At 38.4% G+C, this 18,982-nt stretch overlaps 1 protein-coding gene across 2 annotated transcripts in view; it reads left to right on the plus strand.

The window, feature by feature from the left end:
- bicd1a (bicaudal D homolog 1a) overlaps positions 1–18,982 on the plus strand; it is a 40,038-nt gene that overhangs the window by 1,242 nt on the left and 19,814 nt on the right. The gene's annotated exons all lie outside the window — the stretch shown is intronic.

An 18,982-nucleotide genomic window follows, 5' to 3' on the forward strand; every position in this document is an offset into this window, starting at 1 on the left:
TTTTGAATCATTTGGGGTAAAGATTAAATTATGTGCCTCTGCAAGTCATCTAGAAGTCTTAAAGCTACAGTGTGTAATTTTCAGCGACATCTAGCGTCCAGACTGCAGACCGCAGCAACATGAACATCTCCCCCCCACCGCTTCTCCCCCCCAACAGTACGGCGAGCGTTACGGGACAAAATGTCTTCCACGACGTCCGCATCACCTACCTTCTCAAGTGATGAGGTTTGTTTACATAGATCATTTTAATACTGCCATCTATTGTTCAGTACCGTCTCAGTTCATCTCTCTCAACTTGCCGTAGTTACTTTCGAGCGTAATGGGCGCTCTCGCAATCGCTAGTTTGTTGGGTCTGCGCTGCCGTAGCGCAAAGATGTCTGCCTCCATGGCTGCAAGACCCGCTCCTATGTAATTATAAATAACGAATTCTAAGGCAACGCAAATATTAAGGTTAAGAGGCTGAGCTCGTAGATGATGATAAATAACATAGTTATGTATAATACATCACATTTCTGACTGTATATCCCTGTAATTATTACACACTGTAGCTTTAAGTGAAATCATAGATAAATAACTACTTCAATAATAAGATACAAATTCATTAAATGTGGTTATTAGTAGGTAATGAAAATTGAAATACAGTATGTTCGCCCCAGAACTCAAACCTGAAAGAATTTTGTCCACCTTTTATTTACACAGCATAGATATTTAAATATATGCATCTATTTGTTAGCAAAGGTTTCAGGAAAGTATAGTTTGTCTTTATTTAGAAAATATTGATGTTGTGCTTATTCCTGTTGCAACAGTGTAGATTGACCCTGAGGTGCATTTCGGCCCCCCCTCAATGTACATTGGTTATTGACTGGCCACCCCTATTAGGATTTTCTGGCTACGCCTCTGCTTTTTGCTGTATACTTGCTGCAAACCTTTTTAGCTGTAACTGCTGGTCTTTTGGAGCTGAGTTATATAAAAACCCACTGTTGCTCTGGCTGTGCTCCTGCTGGATGATCAAACTACACCACATGTCAAACGACACCACAAGTATTGGCCTCTAGGTGATATTCGTTTTTCCTTCAGCTCCTTAAGTCCTTTAAATTACTAACTAAAACATCTCAACTGCATGATAATGCCTCCACTACGCCTCACTGTGGGGAGGATATGTTCAGCATGGCGTACAGTGTTGATTTGCCAACAAATCCTATTTTGCCCATTTTGGCGACATGAATTTCTAAAATAGCTTGTTGCCGATACTGACAGAATTATCTAGATTAAGGTACTGCTGTGCCAAATACCCAGATACGCTCATTATACAATTTATTTTAATTATTGAAATTTAGCTTTTTTTTTATAACCCGTAAGACACATTTTCTTTGGATTTTTAAAAAAATATAAAAATAATAAATAATAATAAATGAAATTTGATATCTACCTGCTATAGTTGTCTAAAATATGGATAACAATGTAAGGGATTAAAAATACAAAAGTAAATTTGTCCTGCTTGTTTATACAAACTTGGCCAGTTGATCCTGATTCTGGTGTTTTTTTGCCACCTCAATCAAACTTTGAATGTACTTCTGTGTATTTTTATATTACTGTGGTTATTCTACGTTGAATTAAACTAAACATCATACTTGCACTACATAGTGTATCTTCAAAATAGAACTCAACTCAGTGTTTGTACTGCATTTTGCACCATATATATTTATTTATCTTTGCACTGCTCTGAACCTTCCATATCAATGCCTTTTGCACCATGTCTCTTTTACATTGTTTACATTTTGATCACTGCTGCTTTTTACAAATGGAAATGTTCATTCACTGCCTAGCTGCTGCTCTTTCACGGTCGAAAAGCTGTATACCGTATATCAAAATTTAGTTTTGTATACACTCTGTGTATACAAAATTACAATAAAGTTTTTCTAAGTCTAAGTAAATTTAGCCCAATCAAAGACTGAGTGTGTATTGTATTTAATTATATTTTTCAATGCAGTATCAGTGTGTCAATATTGCAATTGTAAGGAGCTTCTTGGATGCAATATTGAGAGCACTATTATGTTTCAGTTACCCTGCAATAATGGACTTGTAGATATAAAGTGATACAGAATTTGGTTATTCAGACCCTAAAGATCACAGAGTAGGTTAGAGAGAATGATGGGAAATAGGGACAAATCTGGCTTATTGTAGCTCACATGTTTTATAGTAATTTGATGTTTCCTTCATGTTTTGTAGCCCCGATTCCAAGTGATTGTCTTTAATAAGGTTTTTATGGTTTCTAAGCTTTTTTAATTGTCTCTCTAAGACCTTAAATTGACCTTTTCTCATTTAACAAAAATCAATAAAGGCTGGCAGCAACTGATCAGAAATCCTTATTTTTCACAGACTATGTTCTATGCACAACACTGAAGGATGAAGACATTAAATATCTATCACTCAGCTCTTTCTGTGTGGCATTTTTGCACAGCCCCCCCCCCCCCCCCCCCACCCCCCTCTAAGACTGCATGAAAAAATCATGTAGCATCCCTTGATCAGCCTGTAAAGTATTTCAGGGAGCACTTAACAGGTTACATCATGCAGATGTGGTTCTTTGTATATTAGTGTTTGCCAAGTTCCGCTAAAGGAGACAGCCTGACTGATTTTTCTGGAAATATATATAATATATAATCATTCTGCATTATTATGTAAGATTAGTGAGAAAAGTTTAGGGATATTGGTTGTGTTGTAAGAAGGCCTGGGTTGGTCACCAATAGGGAGGTTTACAGAGGTTTTAGAAAGTTATTGAGTCAAAACCAAAAAATAATCACACTTTTAAAGTGAATTTGGTAAAATGCTATGGAAATAATGAACACGGCTTTATTCAGCTGCGTGAGTTGCTCAGCAATCCCCCGTCCCTTAAGTGTTGGCTGGAGGAAATCTCTTATATTTCTCATTAACTTAACCAAAGAAAATTGTGGTTCTTAAGAAAAAGGCCTCAGAAACTGGCAGTGTTACATCTACAGTACTATATCTGGCAAGGGAGAAGCCCGTCTAGGGAACTTAAGCTTTGATCCTGCATCAAGGGAAAGATGTGTCTAAAGGCATGAGAGAAGAATCCGTTGAAACCATGTAATGATGTAATGTAGACTCAGCTACTATAGTAGGTGATCTAATGCTGACAGTGGGGAAGTTTGTCCAAAAACTCAGCTCTATCTGTCAGCCCTGTACGCTACTGTTCCTACTGGCAGTTAGTGTGTACACAGTAGGGTTGTCAAAAGTATCGATATTCAAAAAAGTATCGATACTGAAACGTTGTATCCGGATACAATACTCGTTTTTAAAAGTATCGATACAGTGCCACCACCAGTGGCACCTAGCAGTCATTCATCTAAAGTGCAGAATAGAGTACAATGCACTTTTTAAACACTGTGTGATTGAATAATTCTGTGCACTTTTCAGTTTCAGACTTTTTTTTTGTAACAGGTGCAGCTGCTGAGAATTATTTTTGTTTCTTAACCGGTTGGGCTAGTGTCATTGTTATGTGTGCAAAGCAAAGCCAAGGAAGGAACACTTAATTTTAATTTTATAAGTTTTTTATCAAGCTTCCTTAATATTGTGCACAGCTAACAACCTCAAAATATTGTTCTTATTGTTTATTGTATTTATTTATTTATTGTATTTTATTTATTACTTAAAATATTTCTTTAGAATTTTGGAGTCTTTGTTTTTATCCTTGTGGTATCGAAAATGGTATCGAGTATCGAATATTTTCCTTAGTATCAGTATCGAGTTGAAAAGTTTAGTATCGTGACAACCCTAGTACACAGTGTGCCCCAGGACAGTTGTGGTTACAGTGTAGCTTGCCACCCTCAGTGTGTGAATGACTGGATGCGGTTTTAAGGCTCCTTTTTCATTCCTTGGCCTGAAAAGTTGATATTTAAGTACAACTGTATTGTTAAAATTGACTGCTACATATAAGGAGGATTTCCTGTCTCTCAGCTGAGCTGTTAACTGTTTATGTGGATTCTGTATTTTTAATCTAAATCCCTATTAAAATAATTAACTCATTTGATTCATTACAATCACAATAATTGTTATTATTTTTGGGTCCAGTCTGGTTTGGGGGAGGGTGTGGTTTTTGAATGTGTATAAAGTTTTGAAAACGGAATGCCTTCTGTAACCATGAAGACGATCTATTGTTTCTACCTCTGACTTTTCAATAAAAAGATTTGGAAAAAAAATAATAATAAACTCAGCATTACAATTTTTTTGTTTTTATTCCTGTAATAATTAAGATGTGATTATTTTAGCAGTAATTTAGAATATTTTTTAGGAAACAGCGTTAAACAGATATTTTGATTTTCAGCACAGATCTGATATGAGCCATATGAAGCAAGGCTCTTTGTTCTGATCTGTCGGCATTTGCACTGGGGGTATTTCTCCACCTCTGCTCCGACAGAGGAAGATTTTGCCTGCATGATATTCTGTCCCCAGTAAAAAAAAAAAAAAAAAAAAAACATAGTTCTTCTTATATTCCCGTCACAGACCTCTGTGTGAGGGAGAGAGCAGACCTGCCACTACAATAACCATCATTTCTCTGCTCCATGTTCTCTGGAGAGGTGCCTTATCAGGGGGAAGCAAACTGCAGATGGAAAAGGGAACAGCCTCTGGTGCTGAGAGGAATGAAAACATCTCTCAGCACTGCTTAACGTTCTGGGGAGAGAGCCATCATTATTTTTTTATTTAAGAATCCTGTCGAAACCTCCTTCAAAGTTCATCAGTGTATTTATTTACTTGACCTGTCTGCAGATATAATGGTACCATATTTGCTGAAATAGACAATATTCTTTCTAGTGCTATATAGACTACTGGTTTCCAGTACAAGAAATGCTACCCAATAAGACAGTTCAAACGGTCAATCTCAGCAGAGATCTGCAGGTAAGACACTGAAAAATATGTCCTTAATGGTCGTCTGCTTATTTAAGACATACCTTCTGTTTTTATCCTCATCTATAAATGAAACAACTTTTTTGTTGTTGTTGTTGTTTGCTTGTTTTCTATATGAAATGCATTCTAGTCTAAACATGGTTAGTGAGATATTTGTGGATGCAGAAATTGGGTCAGTTTTTATTATATTAAATTATTGAATAAGATAGAATGTGGATAAATGATTTTTTTTTCATTACAATCCTTAGAAAAACATCAGGGTCTGATCTTAAAGATAAAAGAATAAAGATTTCTAGTGCCTGATTGGTGCACTGAGAGTGTCAGAGTTCTCATAGAAGGCAGCCAGGTTTGCATGCCGGCTGCTGTGTTTGCATATTTTTTTTTTTTTTGTCAAACTCTCTCTGGTTGAATATCCCAATCCAATTTCAAGCTGGTTAGAGATCTAGTTGTACTCAAATGGAAATGAAACACAAGGATCTATCTATTCTATTAGGATCTAATAGAAATAAAAATTAAAAGCAGGTTCTAGAAAAAAAAATTTATTCCAACACTGTTTTTTATTCAGCGTGTAAACCAAATCAGTTTGCTGCCTGCAGGGCTCAAGTAAAGCAGCCCACTGAGGCTGGACATGGACGCTGTCTTGTTCTGGAGAGTTTGCTCACTTTATACAGAGACACTTTCACTTCTCTTTGCTCATGTTTCTTTCTCTGCTCGGCTCAATCAAACTCATTCCTTATAACTTTGTGTGCGTGTTTATTTTTGTGCCTTAAGCATCTATGAATAGCTGCCCAAGCAGTGACGGAGGCACTCAGTCCCCACGGCTCTGGCTTGTTAGTGCTGTTTCTGGGCAGATCTACCTCAGATAGGATGAAATAAGAGGCTAAAGGAAGGGGATGCCATCACAGCAGTATTTAGAGCTGGAGTAATGGCCCGGACAGTGTGTTAATATGAATTATCATCCATCCATCTTCTGTCACGCTTATCCCAAGTGGGGTTGCGAGGGGTGCTGGTGGCTAACTTCAGCTGTCTACAGGCAAGAGGCGGGGTACACCCTGGAGCGGTCAATATGAATGATCATTTAAGACATAATGATAAAACCTCTGTAGTTCTCTCTTGGCTTTATCTCCTACATAAAGTGTTTCATTTAGGTTCTCAAACAATTTGAGATCTGTCTTATGTGGGATGACCAGAATTACAAGATCTTGCATAAAATAGTGTAATAGAAAAGTCCTGTTTTAGACAAATTTAACATTACCTGTCCTGTCCAAACAAAATGTCGCTGGTATGACTATTAAACAGTCAAATTAAGAAGAATCTGTCACCCTAAACTCACTTAGCAAAATTTTTTCACTCACAAAGAGAAAATGTAAATCAGCCTTCCACCAGTGACAAAGACTCTATTTCAGGTGGGGCTTTTTTAGCTCCACCCCTTCTGCTTTCTACTTTGTTAATTGTGTCAGGGGTTAGAACGAGGGCGGTAAACATGGACAGAGGAGCTAAATCAATGCCTGTTGTGATGGTGTTTTTTTTCCCCCTCCTTTTTTCGCCTCTGCACCATCAGCTCACTGTCTCCTGTTACCCGCCTCCCCCTTTTCCTCTGTCCTCCCCTGCACTACCCCTTGGAGTAAAGTGGTAATTATCCATCGATTTCTGCCTCGCTTTGTGAAAATGTATCATGTCAGAACGAAGCGGCACTCTATTGTGTGTAGTGTAGCACATATTGTGCGAATCAGTGCATGTTGGTGCAAACATGGCTCACATAAGTGAGTGATTTCAATATGCATCAGAGGAATAAGCGTAACTGCATCTATACTTCAAAAAGACGTAAATGTAGTTGGGTTTTAAATCACATCTGTGTGATTGAAATTATGAAAAATTTTGTTTTTGTTAAGAAGAGAGAGGAGGATGAAATCTAGGTTTGAAGTTTTGGCTATGTCAACCTGTGACGATAGCAACAGATTAGGCATGCAGCCCAGTCTGGTAATCAAAAGCCACCCAGCTTTGAAATATTACTTGGCTCTTTTTCTTTTTTTGCTTGATATGAAACTGTGTGTCTCCTATGAAAGGAAGAGGGAATCAATCTGAAGACATTCTCTAGAGAGGGCTAAACCTGCACAGAATCCGTATTACAGAAAGCTATCTTTTGCTGCAGTGAAATACAGTAGGAGCAGGACACCCCTGCCTGCAGGATACTGTATTGATTAGTGGTCTACTTTAGCTGTGTGTGCTGCAAACTCTTAAAGCAAAGCAAAAATTCAGCCACTCTTCATTTGGGGAAAACTTTTCTATTCACAACAGAAAAATCCTCCACTAACAAGCTGGTATGCTTCTTCAGTTTTCATTTTCTCAAAACAGAAAATAACTCTGGAAACTGTAGTCAGTTTTGATATCCTTTTGCTCTGCTCTTTTCATTTCTTTTCATTTCGTTCCTGTTGTTTTAATGTCACACATTCAGAGGTGGTAGTGGGTAAGAATGAGTTCATCAGTCATTTCAGTCACAATTGTTCACAAAAATGTAATCAGACACGGTGAGATGTACCAAGAGAGGAAATTTGTGTGCAACTAAGGCTATTTTATATTAAAAAGTGTTGGTTGCACTAAATCCTCATTTTATATTTAACCAAGTTCTCTCTATTTGAAAAATACAAAAGCCATAAAGGCCTTCACAGTCTAGCTCTAATAGAAGGCTGCTACTTAATATCTATGAGCTACTGTGCCTAAGTTGAGAGCCTATAGTGCAGTATAAGAGCAAGCAACATGGAGTGTTATGTTGCATAGACAAATCGGACCATAACCAGAATCAGAAAATATTCTGGAATGGCTCTGATCCCTGATCATGTGTGGGAAACTCAAAGATCCAACATTTTAATAAAAAAAGAAAAACACTAACAGTGCTTTCACTCCAACTTTTGGAAGGCTTTTTAGCACAACAGAATGCAGTTTCTGGAGCAGATTACGCCGTCCATTTCCTGCCATCAAGAATCATACCATGGTGCAGTTACAGCTGATAGGAACAGTTTATCCGAACCATGAAGTTGGCTTGCAATGCTTGGTCTGAGTGTTCCAAAAGCAAGAACAGAGGGTGTGATATAAGAACGGCACCTTTGAGTTGAAGAAGCTGTTGGCTCTTCGTACAGTACAGGCTGCAAGAGAGTGAGAGAGAAATTCACGATTTTTTAAGTATTTGTTCGTTTTTTTTTTAACTGAGAGAGACCTTCAGCTTAAGGCCGCTAAATAAATTAAATCTTTCTGAGCTTTTAAACTTTGCCAGACTACTTATTTCATCTGGAAATATTGTAAAATCTTTTGTAGATCTCATATGCACCATTACATCAAATTTTTTTGTGAGGCATTAAAAACTTAGTTCTCTTTATATTTAGTTATGTTCAGTTAAACTAACCACAATAATTGCTCATGTAAGACGTTAAAATGTGTTTAAAAAAAAACAATGTCAGTGATATGTGTCTGATAGCAATACTTAAAGGTATAGTGGAGGATGTTCTTTTTCCGGGTGGATGAAAATAAGTGGTCCTCCTAACTGTCAATCATTCTGTTGATATGTTTATGTAAGGCGGTCATATGTGCTCATCCCACTTATTTCTGAAGTGCTGTTCAGTTTTTCACAGCTACTGTACATAGAGGTTAAAACAAATATCTGAAAGAAGGTGCTCTGATTAGAAGAGGACTTTGTGCTAAAATGAATCGGTGAAGAAAATCACCACTGAATTTTGTGCTGGACCCCCCATTACCTTAGTGAATTTGGGAACTTCATGCAGGTTTGGATACTTGCTTCTTAAGGAACTGGGAGAACTTTCAAAGTTGCAGGCGGATTAAAAATTTAGGAAGGAGCTTCCCATTCAAGCAGGAAAACAACCCGAAACATCTTGAACTACATCTTTAAAAGTTAAGATCTAAATAGATCTAGATCTAAATGGAAATCTAGAGCAGAGCTTCTCTATTGTTGTCCACAAATGCTTTCTGTGTTATCTGACTGGGAATGAGCTGCTTTGTGAAAAGGCTTGATTCTAAGTACTGACTCATTATAGCTAGATGCAAATACATGCCATAAGTTAGAACAGAATACAAGGGGGCACATTCAAGGAATTTTATTTCTGTTTTCCATCCCTCACTTATGAACAGTTCAAACAACAATCACGTCATTTAAAAGTAACCCATAAAGGGGATAAAAATGTGGGGGGTTTTCTACATAAAATCATATTAAGACACTTTAAGTTAGAGGTTGTGGTGTCAAATAAGTTGAAACTGCCTAATGGACATAAATACTTTTTAAGGGACTATAATCATTTAAAAATAAATACCAGCTGTCATTTGGGTGAATTATTGCTTGTTTTACATTAAGAACTGAGCTCATATCTGATCTGTTGCCCTGCACTCATTTCTTGCCTTTTTCTTTCCTTCCTTCATTTTTGCTTTCTTCCTTCCCTCCGTCTGTCTAAATGCATTTATCCAGCTAGTGAGTGGTCTACGTTGTTTGTGCTTCTGCCTGACGGCGTTTAAATGAATGGCACCAAAAAGATTGCAGAAGTTGGCTTCAGGCTATGTATGTTTAGTGTGTGTTTGTGGGTGTCTGCCTGTGTCATGATGACACGGAAGGCACATACTTTCAGCGTGCAGAGGCTGTCCTCTCATTGGCTGATAGACTCAGACCCGGCACTGCTTCCTGTCTACTGTTAAATCGATCACTTGAACAATGATATACACTATATTGCCAAAAGTATTTGCTCACCTGCCTTGACTCACATATGAGCTTAAGTGACATCCCGTTCCTAATCCATAGGGTTCAATATGACGTCGGTCCACCCTTTGCAGCTAGAACAGCTTCAACTCTTCTGGGAAGGCTGTCCACAAGGTTTAGGAGTGTGTTTATGGGAATTTTTGACCATTCTTCCAGAAGCGCCTTTGTGAGGTCGCACACTGATGTTGGACGAGAAGGCCTGGCTCTCAGTCTCCGCTCTAATTCATCCCAAAGGTGTTCTATCGGGTTGAGGTCAGGACTCTGTGCAGGCCAGTCAAGTTCATCCACACCAGACTCTGTCATCCATGTCTTTATGGACCTTGCTTTGTGCACTGGTGCACAGTCATGTTGGAAGAGGAAGGGGCCAGCTCCAAACTGTTCCCACAAAGTTGGGAGCATGGAATTGTCCAAAATGTCTTGGTATGCTGAAGCATTCAGAGTTCCTTTCACTGGAACTAAGGGGCCAAGCCCAGCTCCTGAAAAACAACCTCACACCATAATCCCCCCTCCACCAAACTTTACACTTGGCACAATGCAGTCAGACAAGTACCGTTCTCCTGGCAACCGCCAAACCCAGACCCGTCCATCAGATTGCCAGATGGAGAAGCGCGATTCGTCACTCCAGAGAACGCGTCTCCACTGCTCTAGAGTCCAGTGGCGGCGTGCTTTACACCACCGCATCCGACGCTTTGCATTGCACTTGGTGATGTATGGCTTGGATGCAGCTGCTCGACCATGGAAACCCATTCCATGAAGCTCTCTGCGCACTGTTCTTGAGCTAATCTGAAGGCCACATGAAGTTTGGAGGTCTGTAGTGATTGACTCTGCAGAAAGTTGGCGACCTCTTCGCACTATGCGCGTCAGCATCCGCTGACCCCGCTCCGTCAGTTTACGTGGCCTACCACTTCGTGGTTGAGTTGCTGTCGTTCCCAAACACTTCCATTTTCTTATAATACAGCTGACAGTTGACTGTGGAATATTTAGGAGCGAGGAAATTTCACGACTGGATTTGTTGCACAGGTGGCATCCTATCACAGTTCCACGCTGGAATTCACTGAGCTCCTGAGAGCGACCCATTCTTTCACAAATGTTTGTAAAAACAGTCTGCATGCCTAGGTGCTTGAATTTATACACCTGTGGCCATGGAAGTGATTGGAACACCTGATTCCAATAATTTGGATGGGTGAGCAAATACTTTTGGCAATATAGTGTACATACCACAGTTGCAGTTATTATTTTACAGATTGATTTATTTTGTTGTACATACATTCCCAGGAAACTAAATGAAATTTTCCCACCAACTGCTTGTCCTTTAAGTTGAATACGACATAAACACAAACCAGGGAAATATCCAAGCGTCTGGATGTGAAGCCAAGTTGAATAACTTGGAACAGCCCATAGCTTATCCACAGGCAGATGGTGCAGCTCAGCTTGTATTGTCCTCATTGTGTTATCTTACTGAAAGAGCTTTTAATATGAAACCTATTAGGTTTTTCCTTTCTTGTGTCAGCATAATAACACCTTGTCATCTGAGAGACAATAAGCATTAAAGCAATGGAAAGCATTTTATACCCCATTATTATCTGTGAACCCGTCATACAACCTCAGTAGTTTGGCTGCAAAGTAAAGGAGCTTTCCTGCAGCTGAGGAAATTTAACTAAAGGATTTATATCATGCAGCACAGTGTGTCGGGTTGCTCTAAAATGATGCTATAAGCCGTAAACATCTCTGCTGGTTCAGGCTTGGACCTGACCTCATTCTGTATTTATTGATTATTTTTGATCAAATCTGACAAACTTAAGATGGACATAAATGGGTATTAAATCCTGATGATTTTCTGTGCTGCTGCAGCCCGTGCTGGCTGTGACTGCCCCGCTTTCCTCTTCTTGAGGCAACATGTGCTTGTGTTTTTATAGATGACAGATATCTTGACTTGGCACTTTCTATCGTGCCTCGGAAGCTGATGGCGACATTTCAGCGTCCTTGTTAGAGGGCTAAATATGGCTCTGCGTCTCATCACACATGCATAATGAAAAATTGCCACCCACGCTGTGGTCATAACCAGAGATTGTTTAAAAAGTCATTATCTACATGTTGGTCTTGTGATATGTTTTACTGTAATAAAATATGAGAGTTTATTTGTTTGTTTTTTATAAACTTATAGAAGGTCGGCTACTACTGTCTAGTGTTTGGCTGCTGGGTCTGCAGCTACTGTATATGTAAAAAATTACAAGCTTTAAAACCATGCACATGCTGCACAATTGTGTCAATTATTAAGGAACCCTATAGCAGACTTATTATTATTTGATTTGATTTTAGTTTCGATTTTTTATTTATTTGTGTAATTAATCACTGTCTTCCAGAGAAACAGGTCAGACATCAATATTTGAAAATAATAAAGAACTCAATATTTAATGGGCTACTCTAAAATGTTTTGATGGGTATTGTTGATATATGCATTAAGTCACTTTGCGAAATTCAACCTTATGCTCATCAGTCTGATTAGTGTGGTGATTTTAAAAGAGCCTTTCATTGGAAGTGAAACTCAGGCCGTCTGTTTTTGTTGGTCCTAAGGAGAACATTGGAGAAAATGCATTTCCAGTAAATTAGAAGCGGATGATTTTTTTATACGGCTATCTTATAGAATGATGTTTAAAATTGGCCTTGTCCCTCAGTAAATAAACCTGTTCCTCTTCAAATAAAACAATATTTTATAAGTATGTTCTTAATCATTTTAAAGCCTAAAAAAATATTTGCATGGATCATGATAAGTAGACTTAAATGTTGCTATGAGCCAACTGCTGGTTGTACAGTAGAACAAACAGTGTGTGTTTATAAAATGCAGTCTGCAGATTTAGAATTTAAACAGCAATACATCAGTCAGTGTTAATGAGGCTGATCACTGACATATCCATCACATTGGCAGTGCTGGGCGATGCTGAATCCCTCCCCTCTGTTCCTTGTTTACTCATTGCTCACATGTTATATCATACCTCTATTTTAGGGTCTTGCTACAGTAAATATACATGTAAAAATCTTTCATTTAAAATTATTTAAATTCAAAAGTATTTTATTTATCTTTAAGGTATAAATGTTGTGACTCTTTTGGGTTTTTTATGAGTTGTATATGTTAATAGCTTTTGGGAGGGATGATCCCTTTGTGTTGTTTAATTACCTTTACGTCACTACAGTTTACTTTTTAATGTGTTTTTTTTTTTATTATTTTTATTTTTTTTGTTAATGTACAGCACTTTGAATTGTCTCGCTATGAATATTTGCTATATAAACTCACTTTGCATTTCCATTTGCTTTTAATAACAAACCTGCTTGCTGTGGATCTGGAGAGGCCTTTGACTTACATTCTTTTGTTGTTTAACAATCTTCTGAAGAGGGTGCTAACAGTTGACTATAATTCATTATGGACAACATTAATTTCATGAACAATTCCACTTTGTGAAATCATCTCTGGAGGTTCTAGAGGAGTTTCTAGATCAGAGTTAGCCTTCTTTATCAGCTTGTTGAGCTTTTTAAAGTTATTTATGATGCTGCTATTCCAGCAAATGGTGGCAGAAGAGATCACATTCCCCACTTCAGACTTATAGAAAATAGGATCTTGCTACAAAAACTGAAGGACCTAAGCCTGAGTTACAGTCTGCTTTGTCCCTTCTTCTGGATAGCTTAACATTTGTATCTCCAGTCAAATCTATTGTTCAGGTATTTATACTCCTCCACTACCCTTTTAAATCTCTCCAAAAACAAACAACCTTTTATAAAAGAAGGAGGTATATAGTAAATCGCCTGTGCTTATATAGCACTTTTTCAAGTCAGAAAACCTAACCAAAGAAATTTACACTACATTCAGTCATTCACACACACACTGCTGATGGCAAGCTTAATGGTAGCCACAGCTGCCCTGGGGCTCCCTGAGAAAAGCAGGCCTGCCATACACTCGTACGCCAAGTACCACCATCAGTAGGCAAGGCAGATGAAGTGTCTTGTCCAAGGTCACAACAACACTGAAAGCCATAGCTGGGGGTTGAACCAACAACCCTCCGGTTGCAGGGCAAGTTCACCCATAAAGTAAATTAAGCTCCTCTCTCTGCATATTTTGTAGGGTAAACATTAAGAAAAGTGTCCTGGCTAGAAAGGAAGTGCTTTATCTTGTATCCTTTTTTCTGATTAAAATCAGTTTATCTTTTCACTATCCAATGCAATATATATGGCTGTGCTTTAGAAACATTTGATTTACTAAAATGTAACACAGGCAACAAGACTATCAAGCAGGAGATACTGCTCTTAAATGAGGATACATGATACATATAGCAAGTTAGGATTCAGTTTTAGTTGAGTTTACTAGAGGCAGAAGAGTTTTGTTCTGTATTGTATTTCTTTCATTGTGTCATAGAAGTACACACTGAAAGTACAAACCTGAGTAAGACAATGTCTTATAAACTTTACAGAGTAAATAAGTGTCTCCTTAACATTTTGTCAGAGTTTTGTGGTTATTTTTGAGTTCGCCCACCTGTTGTTTTATATTTTTGTTAATTTTATCTCTGTTTAATTCAATGGTTTGGTTAGTTTCACGCAAATGCATTTAGATATTTTATTTATTGAAGGTCAAGCAATCAAACAAAAACAAAAAATCGAAAATAAAAGTCATGTTTTTGCCGTCCTCCTTAGCTCTGCTCTGGATATGCTAATGACAAGTTGTCTGATTCCGTCCACTCATATCTGTATAAACACACACACTCCAACACACTCGGCAGCAGTGTAGGGGAGGGGAGTGCTGACCTAGTGGTTAGAGCTAGGCGCTTGTACTCTGAGAAGGTTGTAAGTACCCAGTTCGATCCCCACAGCCTCCACTCTGGGTTCCTGAGCAAGAACTTTAACCCCACACTGCTCCCTGAGTGCCACACAATGGCAGCCCACTGCTCCCCAAGGGGATGAGTCAAATGCAGAGATAAATTTCTCCATTGTGACATCAATAAAGTTTAAGTTCAATTCAGATCTGCAGTTACGATTGCCTCTCTCCGTGGTTCTGAAATTCCTAATTGCTGGCTTGGCTTGACCAACACTATTGCTGTGCAGGACACGAGAGTATCCTGCACTACTGTGATTACATTAAACTAATATTTTACTACACCTACAACTATTACTGGAAAAAAAGGACAAATCTTGTTTTAATTAAATTAAATTCAGCCTTTTTATTATTTGCCAACTCAGAACATATTTAATCTCAATGCACTTTACAGAGACAATGCCGTCAAACCCTACGGACAGACTGGTTATAAGTTTTTTATCTAGAAACCTAGCTCATTCTATAGAATTATTGGCTTTTAATGTGTTACTCCTTGATGACCATAAAGCGACAGTAGATATTGCTTGCATTATGTCATTGACTTCAAAAAAATCCCTCACACCGAGCATTCATGCAGCGACAGTGGAGAGGAAAAGCACCCTTTTAACAGAAAGAAACATCCAGCTGAACCAGGATCAGTGTGAGCAGACTCTCAAAAGGAAAACAGAGTCTCTGATCTATAAATTGTTTCTACGTTAGAGCAAGTGATGGTAAACTAGCTTCAGAGGTGGCTCTGTCTAGGAAAGAAAGTTAAGGAGATGAGCTTCGAGCCAGTTTCATTGTCAGAAGAATCAAAGAGAACAAATACAGATGGTTGCAATTAGAGCTCAGCCCATAGCTGTGTTTGAAAGAAACAGGACTAAAGACACACCCAACTTTGTCATCTATAGGGGTGGGTATTGACAAAGAAGTCACGATTCGACTCGAATCACGATTCACATGCCACAATGCGATTCTATCACGATGCATCATGATACTTGAAATATTGCGATGCATTGCGATATTTTCACTGAACACTGTAAGAAAAAGATACAGCCCTTACCAGCCCTTACCAGCCCTTACCAACTGAAAGCAACTGAATTCATACATAGCTGTATTTATTGAAACGACTTTTGCAGGTGTTGCCATGAAAAAAAATACTAGACAGAAATATTACTATTACTGGCGTGGACACACTGACAAAAAGATCTTAGGATTCATTAAACTTAAAATAACAAAATAAGGATAATCAGTGCCGTTTACATGGCCTCAGTGGTCCTTTAAACCAATGAAACAAAAACATTTAAATGTATGACATTTCCCCTTTTGCAAATTACGTGCATCATATCAATTTCGTTTTTACCTTCTTTGTTTTTAAAGCCAGAATGCATCCAAGCATCTGACTTGAAATGTGATGGAGCCGCAGGGTGAATTTTCATAGTGTCCTCCATGTTTTATTTCATATGACTCGTCGCAGTATCCCACGGCCAGAAATGCTTCTGACACAAGGCAGCGAGCGTCAACACATCCGCAGCGACATCTGCTGGACTGGAAGTTGTATTCCACTTGGTTTGGCTGATGTGCGCCAACCATTAATGTATTTTATTTGTTAATTTTTTTTATAATCGATTCTTGCCTTCAAGAATCGATGCAGTAGATCACAAAAACTAGAATCGTGATGCATCGTCATGACGATTACTTTGCACACCCTTAGTCATCTACAATTGAAGTTGCCTTCTTGATACCTCCCACCCGGAGGGTGCCATAACTAAACAGAGCACCAGACCAGATCTAGCTACTATGATAGGAAAAACAGAGATAAAATAAAGTCCAAGTTAAACTAAGATATAATGCAACATTGGAGAAAAAAATAGAACTGTACTGATATAGATCTCTTTTATCAGGAAGTCCACTAATTGTAGTTAAAAGCCTTCAACTGATCCATAATCCTCCTACTAGAGTTCTGATGAAAAAAAGAGATCATTAAAAAAGAGAGATCATATTTCTCCTATCCTTGATTCTCTTCATTGGCTACCTAATAAATCCTACTCAATTATAAAGCCCTAAACAATCAAGCCTTATGTTATATCAGAGATCTGATTGTTCCTTATGTTCCTAACAGAGCACTGTTCTCTCAATATGCAGGTTTACAGTAAGTCTCATAATACCCCAATGGGCCTCGGCAGACGGCATCTTACACTGTGCCTGCTTCTGCTGGAGGTTTCTTCCTATCAAAAGGGAGTTTTTTCCTCTTTGCTCTTACTAAATGCATGCTTGTTGTAAGGGATTTCTGTAGAGTCAATGACACAATGCAAGGAAGTATCTACTCTCATGACATGCTCACCTAGGAGGAGCGAATTCTGCAAAGTCAATAGCTACAGTAGTTGACAGTAAGAGTGAGTAATTCCATAGACAGTCTCTTGGTTCCTTCATCTCTGCTGGACCCATGATGATGATGAAGATATTTCTTTTGGAGCTCAGGGAATTTACCACATTTAAATGTCCTTTATGCTAAATGCTGGTTTGATATTCTCATTTACACTGTAGCCCCTTGCATTTTCACTAAGTCCTCTGACCTTAAAAATCTAATCAAACCTGCTATGAATCCATTCATCTGAAATATTTCTGATAGGTAAACATTTTGATCCTTTTTTTATATCAGATTTGGCCATCTCATAATGCTGTATGTGCAAAACAATTTCTGTTTGAGGCATTATCATAGAAAGTACATTATTTCACACCCTAAAGCCATCCCCTGACTCCCAATTATGGGATGCAACACAACAGGAGGGATTTCAGGGTTGTTCTCTCCTCCTTCCCCTCCTCCTCTTCCTTCTCTCACAAACAGCAGTGCTGTTTTTGCTCCTCCTGGTGTGGCCCCAGGGATGCATATCTTTAGCGCAAGATTCTATTGTCTGGAAACTAAAGCAGAAAAGGTAAAAGAAGCCCCAAGAATGAAGACATTAAATGTTTTTTGTTCAGAGAACTGAACTGAACTCCTATGAAAGACTCCATGATAATATCACCTTAGTAAAACGACTTTCTAGTAAAGATTCCTTGATTAAAGTTCTTTTGGGGGGGGGTGGGGGGGGGGGGCGCGGGGGGGGGATTTATTAATTGTCAATGCTGATTTCCCTTAGACTAAAAATAGGCCATAACAACAGCTTTGAACTCCTTTTTTCTAGTCCTTCTGCCTTCAAAGTTACGCAGTTATCTATATGAGCTGAGGTGATTTGTCTGAGACAGTGTTTAGGGGCTTTTTAGCATCTTACATTAGTGAATAGCAAGTCATTGGTCATGTTTTGTTTTGGAGAACGAAACACAGATACGTAAATGGCAAAATGTTGTTGGATAGATGTTTATTAAGGGAAGTAAACTTAGAAAAATCGAGAGCATAACATCAGAGTCAACCTTATTTGCCAGGAATGTGTACACCTGTAAGGAATATGATCTTAAGATTGCACAATGCGACATTAAAGAGAGAACAGTTGAAACTGACAAAGAATTGATGAATCACAACTGCATATAAAGAGGTGATGGATTAGGTGAAAACAGGTAAAAGACTGCTAACAAAACTCCAGCTAAGTAGACATAAAAGCAGAGTGTGAACTGGCTTAGATTAGTATAAAAAAACAACTGTGACAAAACAGAGTAGAAAAAACAATGAGAATCATTACATCTATGTGTAGTCCCTTCAGCTCTGAAAGCCAACATTTCCAGAAGTTAAAAACCTAAAACCATTATACAGACCAACTCTGTTATTCTCCAGCCAGGCTTCCTGTTATCTGCTGGAAGTCTTGCTCTCTTTCACTCTCTTAGTACCTGAATGAAGTGCAAACTTGGTTCAAAATATTGAAGAAAGTAAAATATCCTTTATAAAAGGTTATAGAGCTCAGAGCTTTGATCTCATTGTTTACTCCTCATTTACACTAAAAATAGAAAATGTGAGTCTTCTTAGCTTTTTAAGTGTTTTGAATCTCCGTAACTCTTATTGTTGCACATTAATTGGTCTAAATATGTTAAATTTTGCAGTTTGTCATCAGTTGGTAAAAGTTTAAGGGACTTTCAGCCAAAAGTCGTCCAATTTTAGTTAATAAATTCTTGGTGGAACTGTACTCTCCACTGTTGTTTGACTGCAAAGAACTACATTAACAAAGGGACTAATACCTTTACCGTTATAGTCATGCACAATCAGTTCCAATCATATCATTAGAGTCACATAAAAAACTACATGATGCAGCTTTTAGTGCTGGAAACTCATTGGTGAGCATCCGGAGCTTCTAAAGGCTGTGGCATGTCCACTGTGATTTCTTTAAGTGGAGAAGAAGTGCATGTCATGAAAGAGGTCAGTTATAAAAACATCTGCTGTTCCTCGGTATGCTTCCTGTGCTTCTCTGGATGAGTGGCGCCTGATTCACTGTCTGGAACTGGGACACTGTGTCTCTCTATGTGGCTGTTAGGCGCCGGTT

The sequence above is a fragment of the Cyprinodon tularosa genome, unplaced genomic scaffold (genome assembly GCF_016077235.1).
Source record: "Cyprinodon tularosa strain WSP-4 unplaced genomic scaffold, ASM1607723v1 ctg576, whole genome shotgun sequence".
In the NCBI taxonomy this organism is placed as follows: Eukaryota; Metazoa; Chordata; class Actinopteri; order Cyprinodontiformes; family Cyprinodontidae; genus Cyprinodon; species Cyprinodon tularosa.